The following is a 17433-nucleotide window of genomic DNA, read 5'->3' as shown; positions in this document are numbered from 1 at the left end:
ACTATGAACTGTGTACATACCTCACTTCCTGTCATATGTCACTTCCTGTTGGACTGGTATAAATACTGGTCTGTTCAGTATTGTAAGAGGCTTCTACCAGAGGCATGGTAAAGACCTCTCTTGTATATAGTGTGTTTATAAGTTACTTAAAGCTTACGTTAAAGTTACTTGATGGTAAGACTCCTTTTTCTTACATCAGTGTTGTCATACAATAAAATCTATATTTTCAACATGTCACCGACAGATCAGTGCCCAACTTGAGAAGTGTCTTACTGAGTTCTAGTGAATGTTGAGACATAACTTTCCCCCCGCCCCTGCTATAGTGATGAGTGTGAAAGGAATGGCTTGGACATTATAGGGATGCTTTATGGTGCTGGTGTGGGATGGTGTCAACCTGGTGCATCTTGTGGCAGCCAGGGTGTACAGCGTCAAGAGAAGTAAATCTGGCCATGGTGTTGCAATCGCTGGCCTCCTGGGCAGCAATGTTGTCAGGTGCTGATGCCCTGTGTACTGTGCAGCATCAGGTGATGGCGGAGAAGGTTGGTGATGTCGGTGTGCCTGGTGATGTTGGTATTGGGGCTGATCGTGGAAGGATTCAGAGGACCAAGGTGTGGAATAGCCTACTTCTCCTATTTCTTATGTTCTTATGTTCTTGTGACTATTTTCTTTACACTGCAGCAGACGTCAGTCTTTCACTTGTAGTTAAGTGTGGAGCAACAAGATTGTGCTGACCCAGTTACCATTAAACAACTAACGGGAGGAGGAAGCTCCATGAATATCATCATCCTCAATGATGGTGGAGCCCAGTAGGTGAGTGTAAAATACAAGGCTGAAGTGTTTGCAACCTTCCTCAGCCAGAGGTGCCGAGTATATGATCCATATCAGCCTACACCTGAGGTCCCCTCCATCACAGAAGCCAGTCTTCAGCCAATTTAATTCACTCCACGTGATATCAAGAAATGGCTGAGCGCACTGGATACAACAAAGGCTACGGGCCCCAACAACATCCCGGCTATCATGCTGAAGATTTGTGCTCCAGAACTAGCCAAGCTATTCCAGTACAGCTACAACACTGGCATCTATCCGACAATGTGGAACACTGCCCAGGTATGCCCTTTCAACAAAAAGCAGGACAACTCCAACCCGGCCAATTACCGCCCTATCAGTCGACTCTCAATCATCAGCAAAGTGATGGAAGGTGTCAACGACAGTGCTATCAAGCAACACTTACTCACCAATAACCTGCTCATTGATGCCCAGTTTGGGTTCCGCCAAGACCACTTGGCTCCCGACCTCATTACAGCCTTGGTTCAGACATGGACAAAGGAGCTGAATTCAAGAGGTGAGGTGAGAGTGACTGCCCTTGACATCAAGGCAGCATTTGACTGAGTGTGGCATCAAGGAGCTCTAGTAAAACTGAAGTCAATGGGAATTGGTGGGGGGGGCAGGAAACGCTCCACTGGCTGGAGTCATACGAAGCACAAAGGAAGATGGTTGTGGTGGTTGAAGGACAATCATCACAGCTCTAGGACATCGCTGCAGGAGTTCCTCAGGGTAGTGTCCTAGGCCCAACCATCTATAGCTGCTTCATCAATGACCTTCCCTCCAACATAAGGTTAGAAATGGGGATGTTTGCTGATGCCTGCACAGTGTTCAGCGCCATTCACAACTCCTCAGATAATGAAGCAGTCCATGCCCACATGCAACAAGACCGGGACGACGTTCAGTCTTGGGCTGGTAAGTGGCAGGTAACATTTGCACCACAGAAGTGCCAGGCAATGACTATCTCCAACAAGCGAGAGTCTAACCACCTCCCCTTGACATTCAACGAAATTACCATCGCCGAATCCCCCACCATCAACATCCTTGTGGGGGGGGCGTCACCATTGACCAGAAACTTAACTGGACCAGCCACATAAATACTGTGGTGACAAGAGCAGGTCAGAGGCTAGGTATTCTGCGGCGAGTGTCTCACCTCCTGACTCCCCAAAGCCTTTCTACCTTCTACAAGGCACAAGTAAGGAGTGTGATGGAATACTCTCCACTTGCCTGGATGAGTGCAGCTCCAACAACACTCAAGAAGCTCAACACCATCCAGGACAAAGCAGCTCGCATGATTGGCACCCCATCCACCACCTTACTCATTCACTCCCTCCGCCACCAGCATACCGTGGCTGCAGTGTGTACCATCTACAAGATGCACTGCAGCAACTCGCCCAGGCTCCTTCGGCAGCGCCTCCCAAACCCGCGACCTCTTCCACCTAGGACAAGGGCAGCAGGCGCATGGGAACACCACCACCTCCAAGTTCTCCTCCAACTCACACACCATCCTGACTTAGAAGTATATTTCCGATCCTTCATCGTCGCTGGGTCAAAATCCTGAAACTCCCTACCTAACAGCACTGTGGGAGTACCATCACCACATGGACTGCAGCGGTTCAAGAAGGTGGCTCACCACCACCTTCTCAAGGGCAATTAGGGATGGGCAATAAATGCTGGCCTTGCCAGCGACACCCACATCCCATAAATAAATTTAAGAAAAGACTGTCCCCAGAAGATTAAAGTCACCAATCAAAGGTTGACTCAGGTCACACACCAAAGCATTGTTTACGAAAAAAACAAGATCAGAACCGTTCCCCTGTGATAACCTGCAACAATCTTTAATATCCAATATCATAGTACTTGCATTGGAGGCAGTTCAAAGACGATTCTCTAAGTTAATTCCAGAGATGAGGGGGTTGACTTATGAGGAAAGGTTGAGCAGGTTGGGCCTATACTCATTGGAATTTAGAAGAATGAGAGGTGATCTTATTGAAACATATAAGATACTGAGGGGGCTCGACAAGGTAGATGCAGAGAGGATGTTCCCCGTCATGGGGAAATCTAGAACTCGGGGGCAGAGTTTCAGAATAAAGGGTCGCCCTTTTAGAACTGAGATGAGGAGGAACTTCTTCTCTCAGAGAGTCGTACATTTGTGGAATTCTCTGCTGCAGAGAGCTGTGGAGGCTGGGTCATTAAATACATTTAAGGTGGAGATAGCCAGATTTTTGCAAGATAAGGGAGTGAAGGGTTATGGGGAGCGGGCTGGGAAGTGGCTTTGAGCCCAAGATCAGCCATGATCTTATTGAATGGCGGATAGGCTCGAGGGGCCAAGTGGTCTATTCCTGCTCCTATTTCTTATGTTCTTATTTTCTTATAGTGGCAGGTAAGTGGCTAGAGCCACAACAGTAAACATAGGGGCTCCCAATTTTCTCATGGCTTCCACCAGATTCCCACTATGGCTCCAGTGGAAGTCTGATGGAACTCACCAGAAAATACCAACGACCACGCCAAATCCGGAACCCCCTTAGCCAATAAGAGGTATCGCTGGGAACATCAACGCCAGGTAGATCGTGATGTCAGTGAGCGTGCAACGCTCACTGACCGCCCGATTTGCAAAATTGATTCTCGCCACTTACTTCACCGCCTGGAGTAAACACCAACAGGGAGAGCTGGCATGCAACACCAGGAAGCCGGCTCCAGGGATGTTGTTTATAGGGATCATCAGTAATCATTCGCAGCTGTCAGGTTGGTGCAGTTTCAACGTTATTTTTGTTAGTTTCACCCACTGCAACAGTTTTATTCAATAATTTCATGTTTTTTTTGTATCAGGAGTTTCCTGGCAACTAAAAGGTAGCTACATTTAGTCATCAAAGATTCAAACTGCTACACTTGGTAACATTAATGGGGGCTGTACTCCAGTCGACCTCGCCCTCCAGGACCTATGGTGGAGGGAGCGTAGGCAGCGAGAAATACAGGAACATTGGCGCAGAGAGATGAGGATGGACATCAGGGCTCTCAACAGGAGGCCTTACCCTCCAAGGGTATTCTGAGAGCACTGCTCCTAACTTCAATTAAGCGAGGAGTAGTGTATTAGATAGCTCCACTTCACCAAGGAAGTGGTCACAGAACTCTGCCACCTCCTCCAAATAGACCTCCAGCCTTACACCAGGATGACAAACCACAGATCCCCTTTGCTCACCACATCCCCATCATTTCATCCCTCTTGCAGGCGATATTACAGTGCAAAGCTGAAATGAGAGACACCACAAAAGAATGGTAAGTAAAGTAATACAGTTATCAAAAGGTAGTGGACATATATTTACACCAAAAATATTTACTTTTCACCCTGGAGCAATCCCTCAGTGCCTGTCATTACTGTGCCTTTTTCTGCTCTAGTGCTCCTACGAAGTGTTGGCCCACTAGTGGCTGCAGCAGAGCTGGTGGAAGGCTGCCGAGTATCCGTGCTGGAGACTTTAGATGGCCTTGCAGGATTACCTCGACCAGCTCTGGACTTGGAAGGCCTGGCTGTAGACCGCACAATGTCAGCATGGGCGGCAGCAGTCTGGGCTGGCCGGATGACAGGCAGCGACAAGGGCAATGGCGGAGCGGCAGTGGTGGGAGCAGGAATGCTGACATCCTGAAAGAGGACAACAATAACAACAACTTGTATTTATATAACACCTTTAACGTAGTAAAACGTCCCAATGCGCTGCACAGGAGTATTTTAAGACAACAAATTTGACACCGATCCACATAGGGATAAATTAGGGCAGGTGACCAAATGCTTGGTCAAAGAGGTAGGTTTTAAGGAGCGTCTTAAAGGAGGAAAGAGAGGTAGAGAGGCGGAGAGGTTTAGGGAGGGAATTCCAGAGCTTAGGGCCTAGATAACCGAAGGCACGACTACCAAAGGTTGAGCGATTATAATCAGGGATGTGCAAGAGGGCAGAATTAGAGGAGCACAGATATCTTGGGGGGTTGTGGGGCTGAAGGAGATTACAGAGATAGGAAGGGGCGAGGCCATGGAGAGATTTGAAAACAAGGACGAAAAACAATAAGAATAAAACCAGATAGACCACCCGGCATCAACCTCGGCACCGGAAACGACAACGACAACGACAACGGCAAACCCAGCCCTGTCGACCCTGCAAAGTCCTCCTTACCAACATCCGGGGGCTTGTGCCAAAATTGGGAGAGCTGTCCCACAGACTAGTCAAGCAACAGCCTGACATAGTCATAATTACCGAATCATACCTGACAAACAATGTCCCAGACACCACCATCACCATCCCTGGGTATGTCCTGTCCCACCGGCAGGACAGACCCACCAGAGGTGGTGGCACCGTGGTATACAGTCGGGAGGGAGTAGCCCTGGGAGTCCTCAACATTGACTCAGGACCCCATGAGGTCTCATGGCATCAAGTCAAACATGGGCAAGGAAACCTCCTTCTGATTACCACCTACCGCCTTCCCTCAGCTGATGAATCAATACTCCTTCATGTTGAACACCAATTGGAAGAAGCACTGAGAGTAGCAAGGGCACAAAATGTCCTCTGGGTGGGGGACTTCAATGTCCATCGCCAAGAGTGGCTCGGTAGCACCACAACTGACCGAGCTGGCCGAGTCCTAAAGGACATAGCTGCCAGACTGGGTCTGCGACAGGTGGTGAGGGAACCAACAAGAGGGAAAAACCTACTTGATCTCGTCCTCACCAATCTACCTGTTGCAGATGCATCTGTCCATGACAGCATTGGTGGAAGTGACCACCGCACAGTCCTTGTGGAGACAAAGTCCCGTCTTCATGTTGAGGATACCCTCCACCGTGTTGTGTGGCACTACCACCGTGCTAAATGGGACAGATTTCGAACAGATCTGGCAACTCAAAACTGGGCATCCATGAGGCGCTGTGGGCCATCAGCAGCAGCAGAATTGTATTCAACCACAATCTGTAACCTCATGGCCCGGCATATCCCTCACTCTACCATTACCATCAAGCCGGGAGATCAACCCTGGTTTAACGAAGAGTGCAGGAGAGCATGCCGGGAACAGCACCAGGCATACCGAAAAATGAGGTGTCAACCTGGTGAGGCTACAACACAGGACTTGCATGCCAAACAACGGAAGCAACATGCGATAGACAGAGCTAAGTGATCTCACAACCATCAGATCATATCAAAGCTCTGCAGTCCTGCCACATCCAGTCGTGAGTGGTGGTGGACAATTAAACAGTTAATAGGAGGAGGAGGCTCCAAAAATATCCCCATCCTCAATGATGGTGGAGCCCAGCACGTGAGTGCAAAAGACAAGGCTGAAGCATTTGCAACTATCTTCAGCCAGAAGTGCCGAGTGGATGATCCATCTCGGCCTCCTCCTGAGGTCCCCAGCATCACAGATGCCAGTCTTCAGCCCATTCAATTCACCCCACATGATGTCAAGAAATGGCTGAAGACACTGGATACTGCAAAGGCTATGGGCCCTGACAACATTCCGGCAATAGTACTGAAGACTTGTGCTCCAGAACTAGCTGCGCCCATAGCCAAGCTGTTCCAGTACAGCTACAACACTGGCATCTACCCGGCAATGTGGAAAATTGCCCAAGTATGTCCTGTCTACAAAAAGCAGGACAAATCCGACCCGGCCAATTACCGTCCCATCAGTCTACTCTCAATCATCAGCAAAGTGATGGAAGGTGTCGTCGACAGTGCTAACAAGCGGCACTTACTCAGCAATAACCTACTAACTGACGCCCAGTTTGGGTTCCGCCAGGGCCATTCAGCTCCTGACCTCATTACAGCCTTGGTCCAAACATGGACAAAAGAGCTGAACTCAAGAGGTGAGGTGAGAGTGACTGCCCTTGACATCAAGGCAGCATTTGATCGAATGTGGCATCAAGTAGCCCTAGCAAAACTGAAGTCAATGGGAATCAAGGGGAAAACTCTCCATTGGTTGGAATCATACCTAGCACAAAGGAAGTTGGCTGTGGTTGTTGGAAGTCATTCATCTCAATCACATGGCATCACTGCAGGAGTTCCTCAGGGCAGTGTCCTAGGCCCAACCATCTTCAGCTGTTTCATCAATGACCTTCCCTCCATCATAAGGTCAGAAGTGGGGATGTTCGCTGATGATTGCACACTGTTCAGCACCATTCGAGACTCGTCAGATACTGACGCAGTCCGTGTCCATATGCAGCAAGACCTGGACAACATTCAGATTTGGACTGACAAGTGGCAAGTAACATTCGCACCACACAAGTGCCAGGCAATGACCATCTCCAACAAGCGAGACTCTAACCATCTCCCCTTGACATTCAATGGCATTACCATCGCTGAATCCCCCACTATCAACATCCTGGGGGTTACCATTGATCAGAAACTGAACTGGACCAGCCATATAAATACTGTGGCTACAAGAGCAGGCCAGAGGCTGGGAATTCTGCGGCGAGTGTCTCACCTCCTGACTCCCCAAAGCCTTTCCACCATCTACAAGGCACAAGTCAGGAGTGTGATGGAATACTCTCCACTTGCCTGGATGAGTGCAGCTCCAACAACACTCAAGAAGCTCGACACCATTCAGGATAAAGCAGCCCGCTTGATTGGCACTCCATCCACCACCTTCAACATTCACTCCCTCCACCACCGGTGCACTGTGGCTGCAGTGTGTACCATCTACAAGATGCACTGCAGCAACTCGCCAAAGCTCCTTCAACAGCACCTTCCAAACCCGCGACCTCTACCACTTAGAAGGACAAGGGCAGCAGATGCATGGGAACATCACCACCTACAAGTTCCCCTCCAAGCCACACACCATCCTGACTTGGACCTGTATCGTCGTTCCTTCACTGTCGCTGGGCCAAAATCCTGGAACTCCCTTCCTAACAGCATTGTGGGTGTACCTACACCATATGGACTGCAGCGGTTCAAGAAGGCGGCTCACCACCATCTTCTCAAGGGCAATTAGGGATGGGCACTAAATGCAGGCCTAGCCAGCCAGCGATGCCCACATCCCATCAATGAATAAAAAGAAATTTTAAAAAAATTTGAAATCGAGGTGCTGCTCCACTGACCCACTGCCACTCCCCCAGGGCAGCACCTCAGCATCCCTAGCAATCTCTTGGAGCACAGATTGCTGGCCTGCTGCAACACCGTGAAAACCCCGGTCGACGGTGCTAGACCCAGCCACAATGGCAGCAGTCAGAGTTTGCGTGGCATAAAGCTGAGACTGCATGAGAGCAGTCTGAGATTGGATGCCACCAAGCATAGACTCCATTACAGCAATAAGACATTGCGTCGCTTCCACCTGTGCTGCAATGGAAGCTGCCAGATCGCCCATCACATGCAGCATCAGGTCTGGGTCGCCACAGTCTCTCTGGGAGTCTACCATCCTTTGCAGACTGGAAATGATGGGCTCCATGGTGTGCGCAGAGTCTTGTGCAGTGTTGGAGGCGGACTCCTCCAAGCTCCTTACCATTGCCGAGAGGTTCTCGGGCACCCTTGCCATTGCACCTATCATCTCCGTGTGTATGCGCATCACCTTTCTTCTAAAGCCCTCCCCATCGATGTCCTCATCTGAGTCCTGTGTAGTAGAACTCGCGCGCCACTCGCCCTCCGGGAAAATCAGCTGCATGGTGCAGGCGGGTACTGCAGATGCACCCCTGTGGTATGGGTGCCCGCTGACCCCATGTAAATTAGGTGCCCTTCCAGCTCCCACAGGACCCCATGAAATCCAGTAGGGTCCATGTTGCAGGGCACAGACGGGTGCAATGTTGGAGTAACCATCAGAATCATGGTGCAGGGATATTTGGGGCCAATTTCTTCAATTTTACTTTTAATTTTTTTCTTAAATCTAGGGTTTCAGTGAGAGTCCAATGTGAGCTCAATGAAAAAGATACCCATGAGCCGTGTAGATAATTGTTGCTTTAGCTTGAATGTAATTCTCAGGAAAACAAAAATATTTCTTGTGCACATTTAAAATAACAAAAGCTGCTATTTGAGCAGCTAAAAGGCCACTGGAGGATAGTAGACAGCTGTAGTAGCAATGGCAAAAGGTTTTTTTTGCCATGTTAGAAGTCAGAGGTATTTTAAGACTGTCTAGGCCCACTGAAGATTCCATGGGACAGGTCCGAATGGACTACCAGGGGATCGCAAAGGTATTAATTGGTTACTTCGCGTCAGTCTTTAATCTTGAAAAAAAGAAAGTCTTGCATTTATATAGCGCCTTTCACGACCACCGGACGTCTCAAAGCACTTTACAGCCAATAAAGTACTCTTTGAAGTGTAGTCACTGTTGTAATGTAGGAATCGTGGCAGCCAATTTGCGCACAGCAAGCTCCCACAAACAGCAATGTGATAATTACCAGATAATTTGTTTTGTTATGTTGATTGAGGAATAAATATTGGCCAGGACACCGGGGATAACTCCCCTGCTTTTCTTCGAAAAGTGCCGTGTGATAGAAACATAGAAACATAGAAGATAGGAGCAGGAGTAGGCCATTCGGCCCCTCGAGCCTGCCCTGCCATTTAATGGGATCATGGCTGATCATCCAAATTCAGTACCCTGTCCCTGCTTTCTCCCCATATCCCTTGATCCCTTTAACCTTAAGAAATATATCTAACTCCTTCTTGAATATATTTAATGAATTGGCCTCAACTGCCTTTTGTGGTAGAGAATTCCACAGGTTCACCACTCTCTGGGTGAAGAAATTCCTCCTCATCTCGGTCCTAAATGGCTTACCCCTTATCCTTAGACTGTGACCCCTGGTTCTGGACTCCCCCCCCCCAATCGGGAACATCCTTCCTGCATCTAGTCTGTCTAGTCCTGTTAGAATTTTGTAAGTTTCAATGAGATCCCCTCTCATTCTTCTAAACTCCAGCGAATATAAGCCCATTCGACCCAACCTCTCCTCATACATCATTCCTGCCATCCCAGGTATCAGTCTGGTGAATCTTCACTGCACTCCCTCCATGTCAAGAACATCCTTCCTCAGATAAGGCGACCAAAACTGCACACTATATTCAAGGTGTGGTCTCACCAAGGCCCTGTACAACTGCAGCAAGACATCCTTGCTCCTGTATTCGAATCCTCTTGCTATGAAGGCCAATATACCATTTGCCTTCTTAACCGTCTGCTGCACCTGCATGCTTACCTTCAGCGACTGGTGCACAAGGACACCCAGGTCTCATTGCACTTCCCCTTCTCCCAATCTTTTTCCGTTCAGATAATAATCTGCCTTCCGGTTTTTGCCACCAAAGTGGATAACCTCGCATTTTTCCACATTATACTGCATCTGCCATGCATCTGCCCAATCACCCAACCTGTCCAAATTATACTGGAGTTTCTCGGCATCCTCCTCACAGCACACACGCCCATCCAGCTTTGTGTCGTCTGCAAACTTGGAGATATTACATCTAGTTCCCTCATCTAGATCATTAATATATATTGTGAATATCTAGGGTCCTAGCACCGATCCCTGCGGCACCCCACTAGTCACTGCCTGCCACTCGGAAAAAGACCCGTATATTCCAACTCTTTGCTTCCTGTCTGCCAACCAGTTCTCTATCCAAGTCAGTACTTTACCCCCAATCCCATGTGCTTTAACTTCACACACTAATCTCTCATGTGGGACCTTATCGAAAGCCTTCTGAAAGTCCAAATACACCACATCCACTGGTTCTCCCTTGTCTATTCTATCAGTTACATCCTCAAAAAATTCCAGTAGATTAGTCAAGCACGATTAACCTTTTGTAAATCCATGTTGACTTTGTCCAATCCTGTCAATGTTTTCCAAGTGCTCTGCTAGTACACCTTTTATAATGCACTCTAGCATTTTCCCCACTACCGATGTCAGGCTTACTGGTCTATAATTCCCCATTTTCTCTCTACCACATTTTTGGAATAGTGGGGTTACATTAGCTACCCTCCAATCCATGGGAACTGTTTCAGAGTCTATAGAATTTTGGAAGATGACCAGCAATGCATCTATTATTTCTAGGGCCACTTCCTTAAGCACCCTAGGGTGTAGATTATCAGGCTCTGGGGATTTATCGGCCTTCACTCCAGTCAATTTTCCTAACACCATTTCCCTACAAATACTGATTTCATTTAGTTCCTCCCTCTCATTAGACCCTATGTTCCCCGACATCTCTGGGAGGTTATTTGTGTCCTCCTTTGTGAAGACAGAACCAAAGTATGTATTTAATTAGTCTGCCATTTCTTTGTTCCCGATTATAAATTCCCCTGATTCTGACTGCAAGGGACCTACTCTTGACTTCACCAATCTTTTTCTCTTCACCTATCTATAAAAGCTTTTGCAGTCAGTTTTTATGTTCCCTGCAAGCTTACTCTCATACTCTATTTTCCTCCTCTTAATTAATCCCTTTGTCCTCCTTTGCTGAATCCTAAACTGTTCCCAATCCTCAGGTGTGCTGCTTTTTCTGGCCAATTTATATGTCCTCTCCTTGGATCTTATGCTATCCCTAATTTCCCTTGTTAGCCACGGTTGAGTCACCTTTTTTGTTTTATTTTTATGCCAAACAGGGATGAACAAATTCTGTAGTTCATCCATGCGATCTTTAAATGTTTGCCATTGCCTAGCAACCATTAACCCTTTAAGTAATGTTCCCCAATCCATCCTAGCCAACTTGCACCTCATACCATCGTAGTTTCCTTTATTTAAATTCAGGACCCTAGTCCCTGAGTCAAATACTTCACTCTCCATCTTAATGAAGAATTCTATCATATTATGATCGCTCCACCCCAAGGGGCCTCACACAACAAGATTGCTAATTAATCCTTTCTCATTATAATACCCAGTCTAAGATGGCCTGATCTCTAGTTGGTTCCTCGACATATTGGTCCAGGAAACCATCCCGTATACACTCCAGGAATTCCTCCTCCACAGTATTTTTACTAATTTGGTTAGCCCAATCTATTTATAGATTAAAGTCACCCATGATAACTGATGTGCCCTTATTGCATGCATCCCTAATTTCCCATTTAATGCCACCCCCAACCTCAGCATTACTGTTTGGGTGTCTGCATACAACTCCCACTACCATTTTCTGCCCCCTGGTATTTCTCAGCTCTACCCATACAGATTCCACATCATCAGAGCTAATATCCTTCCTTACTATTGTGTTAATCTCCTCTTTAACCAACAATGCTACCCCACCTCCTTTTCCTTTTTGCCTGTCTTTCCTGAATATTGAATAACCCTGGATGTTGAATTCCCAGCCTTGGTCACCCTGGAGCCATGTCTCTGTAATCCCAATTATATCATATCCGTTTACATGTACTTGCGCAGCTAATTCATCCACCTTATTACGAATGCTCCTCGCATTAAGACACAAAGGCCTAGAAATTCAGTGCCCTTAGCGCCGATTTTGCGGCGCTAGAGGGCCTAGCGCTGCAATTGGCGCCGGCGCCGAAATTGCCTGGGGCCCTTCCGCCGCGGTAGACCGGTAGCGCTGCGCCGGCACCGATGACGTCATCGGTGTGCGCAGCGTCCCGGTTGCCATGCCGACGGGCCCCAGCGCCGAAATTCAGTTGCGGCCGCCTCGCCCGTGGCAGCCGCAACTAAGACTCTGGCAACAGAGTCTTACATGACTTTGCGCCGGCGCATTAAAGGCCCCGCGGCGGCTGGCCGCTTTCCCGCCGGCCGCCTGGCCACAGCTCCCTCCCCGGACTTCCCCCCCCCCCCCGGAACAGAAGCAAGCCCGGCACTTGTCCGAGGTGCCGGGCTCATTTTTACAATGATTTTCGCGGGCCGCGGCCGGGTGCAGGCAGCTCCTCCTTAAGGGAAGGAGGAGGCCTGCACTTCCCGAACCTGCCGCACCGCAGCGGGCGCCGCAGCGCCGGAATAGCGCCGATATTCAGCGCGTAGCGCCAGTTTTCAGGCGCAAACAGCTCTCAGCAGCGCCGGCAGCCGTTTGGGCGCAGAACTATTGAATTTTTGGCCCGCCCAGCGCGACTTAGCTCCGGCACTAACTTCCGGCGCTAAAGCCATCGCTGCGCCAAAACCCAATTTCTAGGCCAAAGCCTTCAGGCTTTTTTTTTAACACTCTTAGACCTTTTAGAATTATTATTTACTGTGGCCATGTTTCATTTAAACCCTTGATTTCTCTGACTGCCACATTTGCTTTTCTCCTTCCTGTCTTTTGCTTCTATCCTTGCTTCCCTTTCCTCTGTCTCCCTGCACAGGTTCCCAACCCCCTGCCATTTTAGTTTAAACCTTCCCCAACAGCACTAGCAAACACTCCCCCTAGGACATTGGTCGCGGTCCTGCCCAGGTGCAAACCGTCCAGTTTGTACTGGTCCCACCTCCCCCAGAACCGGTTCCAATGATCTTTTATGTCCACCTGAGAGAGCAGATGGGGCCTTGGTTTAACGTCTCATCTGAAAGACAGCACCTCCGACAATGCAGCACTCCCTCAGCACTGCACTGGAGTGTCAGCCTAGATTGATGTGCTCAAGTCCCATGGAGTGGGACTTGAACCCACAACCTTCTGACTCAGAGGCAAGTGTGCTACCCACTGAGCCACAGCTGACACTACCCCCTGAGACACAGCTAAAGATGATGCTTATCTGTCAGCAGCAAGTTGCACTGTTAACAATAAAATTGTAAATGTTAAAATAGATGAAGATGTCATCTTAGCCAGAATTAGAAATTTTGGCCGAAATTTTGACTACCTGGGCAGTCTCTTAAGCCCGCCCAGCGCATTACCTGGCCATTTAGATGGAGCGGGTCTGGTGACGTCATTCAGGATGCGTTTTCAGCCGGGATCTTTAAAGGGGCCATGGTCACATTAGATTTGAAGTTTCATCTAACATAGTGCTGTCAGTGCACTACAGCATTGGAGTGCTGCAAACACTGGCAATCATGGCACAGAGGCAGAGGGCTGCACCCAGGTTCTGTGATGACTCCATCCATATGCTTATGGAGGGAGTGAGAGCATGCAGGGAGGTATTCTTCCCTTCTAATGGGCGGAAGAGACCGCCCCAGGAGACCATAACAGCCTGGTTGGAGTTTGCAGAGGAGGTCACCAGCAGGGATGTGGTCAGGAGGACCTGGGAGCAGTGCTGCAAATGTTTCAATGATCACATTAGATCAGGAAACGTTAGTACAATGCAACACTCAACTTCATCCTGCTGTCCCTCTCATCACATCCCCATCACTCTGCCTTCCCAAGCCTACCCCTGCACATCCTTACTCACACCAACATACCTTGCACCCCCACCCATCCCTCTCTATCTACATTATCACTTCCCCATCTCATTAGCCACCCCTCACACTCACCCTCATCCTAGTGTAATCATACCAACTAACAACACACAATGGTAGATCATTGGGTGTTTTATACAATGTTTATGTAAAGTTTCTGTTAATGTGGTATCAAACATAAAAATCTTTATTTTCAACGCTTTACGGTCTTGGACATATTTGTGTGCACCTTTGGAAGTGGCTTAGTGAGTTGCACTGAATGGTGAGGCATAATGGTACGCCCCGCAATGGTGATGAGTGTGAAAGAAATGGTTTGGTCATTGTAGGGATCCTTTATGGTGTTGGTGTGGGGTGGCACCAACCTGGCGCATCATGTGGCAGCCAGGGTGTACACCGTCAAGTTAAGTAAATCTGGCCATGATGAGACCATCCCTGGTCTCTCAGGCAGCAATGTGCTCGGGTGCTGATGCCCTCTGTCCTGTGCAGCATCAGGTGATTGCGGAGAATGTTGGTGCTGTTGTTGCTTCTGCTGGTGTGCCTGGTGCTGCTGGTGTTGGAGCTGATCATGGTCAGATTCTGAGGACCAAGGTGAGACAGTATAAACGGCACCCATGTTGTTGGAATAGATGGCAGGTGATGTACAGATGACAAAAGCATTCTGCCAATGGTGAAAGAGTTCTTCCAATGAGGTGAGACTGGATGGAGACTTTGTTGGAAAGACTTGCAGCCTGCAGAATCTGTGCTGGAAATAGATGGAGCAACAGCTTCTGCCTGAGGAAAGTGATCATCTGTCAGGTGGGAGCTTTATTGTACATTTGATACTGGCAAGTAATCAGCTGGAGCAATGGCCACGGAACTCCCGCCTCAGGTTGACAGACATGATTCCCGAGCAGCATGAATCCCGTGGCCATGCAGGAAAATTTTAAAAAGTTAGTGAAAAAAGCCTCTTAAGCGCATGTAAACTACCTGATAATGATTTCAATTGGGTCACTTACTGTTGCCGGTGGGTCAGCTCCGTGATGACAGAAGTGCCTGGGGGAAAGGCATGTAGGGGCAGGGTGACAGTGGGTTCTTGACCCACTGTCAAAAATAGCAACTTTCCCACCCGATCTGTCACTGATCACGCCCGCTACCATCCCGGAAAATTACGGCATTTAAATGACCTCCTATGACCCTAAATGAATTAACATAGGGACAACTTGATTGAGGTCTATAAAATAATGAAAGGATTAGATTGTATTCACACTGACAAATTATTCCAATTTGATAGGTTGGGGAGGACCAGGTGTCAAGCGTATAAATTACGCAAGGGAAGAAATAGGTTAGATGGTGCCTATTCCCCAGATAATCGTACACCTATGGAACGGGCTACCAGCTTGTGCGGTGAGTGCTAATTCACTGTGTATCTTCAAGAGAGAGTTGGACCGGTTTCCTGGCTGGGACAGAGATCGCATCATAGAAGATGTAGGTAGCAGTTAATAAAAGCCATGGTTAATGTGGTCTCCTGGATTAGTTTCAGTCACCTAGAGGGGTCAGAGAGGAATTTTTGCAGATCTTTTAATTAGCCTTGGGCTTGTGATCTGGTTTTCCACCTCTCCCAGGAGAATACATTGGCAGCTAAGCAGTAGGGAGTCTCTTGATGTGAGTCATAAGGCATCACAACTGTATGGGTCAGTCTTGATGGATCAGCTGGTCTCTTTTTGTCTCACGTTTTTTTACATTTGTGTGAGGCCCCTGCTTGTTTTTTTGAGTTTAACTAATATTCAAAATAAAAAACTATTTTTACTGATTATTTTTCTGAATTTACCTGAGTGTTTTTGGGAACCAATTTCTTTTTCCCAGTGACTTTTTACACCAAAAATAAAACCTGAAAAAATGTAAAACATAGGTTTTTAAATTAAAGTGGAATGTAGCATTCTCCCAGTTCAGACACTTAGGTGTTGCCATTAAGCACTCCAATGTCAGGTACAAAGCTATTACCTGCAGAGCAAAGCTCTCTCTGTTCTGTCTCCATAATGTATCTGAGCCCCAAATAGAACACATTCTACCGAATCAGTGTGACATTTCCATTTATCACATCAGCAATGTCAATTCAGTATCAAATGAAGGGCAGTTTTGTTCTGTGGACTTGGGGGGGAAAAATTCAGTATCACCTCGTTTGGGGCACCATTATCGGCCGTGCGCAAAGTTTAGCGCCTGGTGCTAATTATCGCCTCCGACGACAAACTTAGCTTCTATCGCCCCTGGAGGTGATGGGAGCGCTAAATCAAGTGCTTCACACCTGTCTTAAGGCGCAACGGCAGAGGAGCAAGGCGCTACCTCAGAGTGGAGGCGAAGCAAGGAAGTGTAAATCAAAATGAACCTGCAAAGTGCTGCTCAGTACCCAAAACTCCTTCACACAGCGTTGAATCTCTCCAGAAGTCTCTCTCTCTCTCTCTCTCTCTCACACAATGCGTGGTGCAAAAATGTCACCAACAAAAAAAGGCAGGAAGCGGTCACCTTTAAATAGCGCTCCCTCAGTCCCTTTCTGACTGCAAAACGCTCCCCTCAACCTGTCGTTGCTAGTGGCAGGCGGTAAGGCAGGGGGCGCCACTCAATATCCGATCCGGTGCGCTACTGGGGTATTGCGCACTCAACTGATGTCATGATCTGCCGGCGCAGGAGCTCGTGGCGGTAGTGTTTAGCGCCGCCACAAAATGTCTAGTTAATTTCGCAAGCAGCGCAAACATCGCCGCGCCTGTGCGCTAGTTGCTTTGCGCCCCATTAGTGCCCTCTTAAGGCGCTAATGGGTGGCGCAAACAACTGAATTTTTCCCCCTTAGAGTCATACTCACTTGGAATGAGTTTGAAACTCTCCAAATTCATTTCACATAGGATCCTTACATCCAACAGAAAGAGGAGACCATCAATTTGTTACTCTTGGTTGTGCTCCAACTGAATCTTAGATGTGAACGAATGGTGTACTAGTCCAATGAGGCACTGATGGTGTGCTGGAGAAGAGAAGACAAATGATCTTCTTTAGCAGTTGGGCGTAAACTGGGTGGAGTACAAAGAAGAAAACTGAGTGATGACAATCACATGCCTATAATGCATCCCATTCAATTTTTGGTCCACTTTCCTAAGGATGCTTTACGCTCAAGTGCTAAAGAGAAAAATCTACCCTGAAAGGAGAAAATGCTCCAAAGCATGCCAGATGTTGTCTTCGATAGCCTTCTCTGCAATACTCAGTTAAGATGGGTCACATCTCCTTTTACATTGCCCCAGGATTTTTGAGATTTCCCTAGGCAGGCAACTCTGGGCCTGTGCCTACAGTGTCCTGGTATCCAATTCAGGTGAGTGTCCCTCTGAGTTTCTGAAGTTATTCCCACCTGCTGAGTACCTTCTACCGTACAATCTGTC

Source organism: Somniosus microcephalus, chromosome 6, assembly GCF_052327205.1.
Source record: "Somniosus microcephalus isolate GS21.2 chromosome 6, FLI_Smic_1.0, whole genome shotgun sequence".
In the NCBI taxonomy this organism is placed as follows: Eukaryota; Metazoa; Chordata; class Chondrichthyes; order Squaliformes; family Somniosidae; genus Somniosus; species Somniosus microcephalus.
This window is presented reverse-complemented; position numbering follows the sequence as displayed.